At 43.4% G+C, this 2,500-nt stretch overlaps 1 protein-coding gene across 3 annotated transcripts in view; it reads right to left on the bottom strand.

Annotated features, from left to right (window-relative positions):
• The window catches only part of LOC126994736 (serine/threonine-protein kinase NIM1-like), a 26,308-nt gene that overhangs the window by 16,276 nt on the left and 7,532 nt on the right, over nucleotides 1-2,500 (bottom strand). The window lies entirely within an intron of this gene.

The raw sequence follows: 2,500 nt of genomic DNA, 5'->3' as shown, positions 1-2,500 counted from the left end.
TCTACCTGGTTGCAAGAAACACACACACACACACACACACACACACACACACACACACACACACACACACACACACCAAAACCGTCAATGGCAATATAACAAAAAGAAAAATATACTATAAAAATATATATTAAAAAAAAGCACATAATCTTAATAATAAAACCCTGAAGTAGCGATGAAGGCTTTCGTAATCCCTCCCTCTGATCCGGGTTCGGTCTGCCTGATAAGGACAAGAAGGCAAGGTTCGGGGGAATGACCTACAGCTGCGCGAGGTCTCAGTGCTCATCTCCGTAACACTTGATAGTCACGGATTACTGGGGGGGGGGGGGGTAAGTAAGTGAGGACGTAACTATTATCATAAAAATAACTGTAATGAAAAGAAAATAGCGATGTATAAAACTAGTAACAGAAATAATAATAATAATAACGATAACTGACTGACGGGAAGCATCATACACCCGGGGACGCGTCACTACACTCACTCGAGAATGAAAACAAGAAAGGGTGATGTATAATAATAATAACGATAATAATAATAATACTAATAATAATAATAATAATAATAATAATAATAATAATAACGATAACTGACTGACGGGAAGCATCATACACCCGGGGACGCGTCACTACACTCACTCGAGAATGAAAACAAGAAAGGGTGATGTATAATAATAATAACGATAATAATAATAATAATAATAATAATAATAATAATAATAATAATAATAATAATAATAATAATAATAATAATAACGATAACTGACTGACGGGAAGCATACACCCGGGGACGCGTCACTACACTCACTCGAAAATGAAAACAAGAAAATAGCGATGTATAAAACTAGTAACAGAAATAATAATAATAATAACGATAACTGACTGACGGGAAGCATACACCCGGGGACGCGTCACTACACTCATCGCCATGCCCCGTGGTCCTACGAAGGCACTTAGGGCCATATTTTTAAACATTTCTGCGCCCAAGAACACGTAATTTACTAGTCTTTCGTGGGAGTTTAGGGCATTTCCAGGGGTACTACTTTTATGACCCTAGTGGTAGTCTGAGCCGCCTTCTGTACCGTGAACCTAAAAGAACACTCATTGGAACTCGATTAACCTCCATATTTTTATACAGTTCTGCGCCCAAGAACACGTAATTTACTAGTCTTTCGTGGGAGTTTCGGGCATTTCCAGGGGTACTACTTTTATGACCCTGGTGGTAGTCTGAGCCGCCTTCTGTACCGTGAACCTAAAAGAACACTCATTGGAACTCGATTAACCTCCATATTTTTAAACATTTCTGCGCCCAAGAACACGTAATTTACTAGTCTTTCGTGGGAGTTTAGGGCATTTCCAGGGGTACTACTTTTATGACCCTGGTGGTAGTCTGAGCCGCCTTCTGTACCGTGAACCTAAAAGAACACTTATTGGAACTCGATTAACCTCCATATTTTTAAACATTTCTGCGCCCAAGAACACGTAATTTACTAGTCTTTCGTGGGAGTTTCGGGCATTTCCTGGGGCACTACTTTTATGACCCTAGTGGTAGTCTGAGCCGCCTTCTGTACCGTGAACCTAAAAGAACACTCATTGGAACTCGATTAACCTCATTTTTGGCCTTTGGAAATCGTTGGAGTGAGGGGTGGGAGTATCTGACAATACCAACCTTAGCACCAAAAGCATCGACAAGCGTCTCCAAGCAACTATTTAGCGCCCATGCCTCACAATCACACAGTAAGGCCCCCTTCACGCTGTGCCGACTCTGGGCCACGACAACCCTTGCAGGGACTCAGGGCACAGGAGGTCTTGGGTGTGAAATATGCTTAAAAAGAGGTCTAGAAACGATTACCTGAGGCTGAAAATGAGAGAGTCTGGACACTGTGAGGGGCACCTAAGAGTCACTGGGTTGTCGTGGCCCGAGGTCAGCACAGTGTGAACGGGGCTTAACCCATTGACTACAGATTTCCTACAGTCAGACCTCACCAAGCTACAGAAATGGAGCAAAACGTGGCTGCTACAATTCAATGAAGAGAAATGTAAAGTCCTGCACCTTGGGAGGGGATATCCAGCACACCAATACCACATGGGAAACACTCCACTATCCACCACAGAGGCAGAGAAAGACGTGGGAGTGTATGCTACCAGGCTACCAGTGAAGGGATATCCAGCACACCAATACCACATGGGAAACACTCTACTATCCACCACAGAGCCAGAGAAAGACCTGGGAGTGTATGTTACCAGGCTACCAGTGAAGGGATATCCAGCACACCAATACCACATGGGAAACACTCCACTATCCACCACAGAGGAAGAGAAAGACCTGGGAGTGTATGTTACCAGGCTACCAGTGAAGGGATATCCAGCACACCAATACCACATGGGAAACACTCCACTATCCACCACAGAGGCAGAGAAAGACCTGGGAGTGTATGTTACCAGACTACCAGTGAAGGGATATCCAGCACACCAATACCACATGGGAAACACTCCACTATCC

Source organism: Eriocheir sinensis, unplaced genomic scaffold, assembly GCF_024679095.1.
Source record: "Eriocheir sinensis breed Jianghai 21 unplaced genomic scaffold, ASM2467909v1 Scaffold861, whole genome shotgun sequence".
Taxonomy (NCBI): Eukaryota; Metazoa; Arthropoda; class Malacostraca; order Decapoda; family Varunidae; genus Eriocheir; species Eriocheir sinensis.
This window is presented reverse-complemented; position numbering and strand designations above follow the sequence as displayed.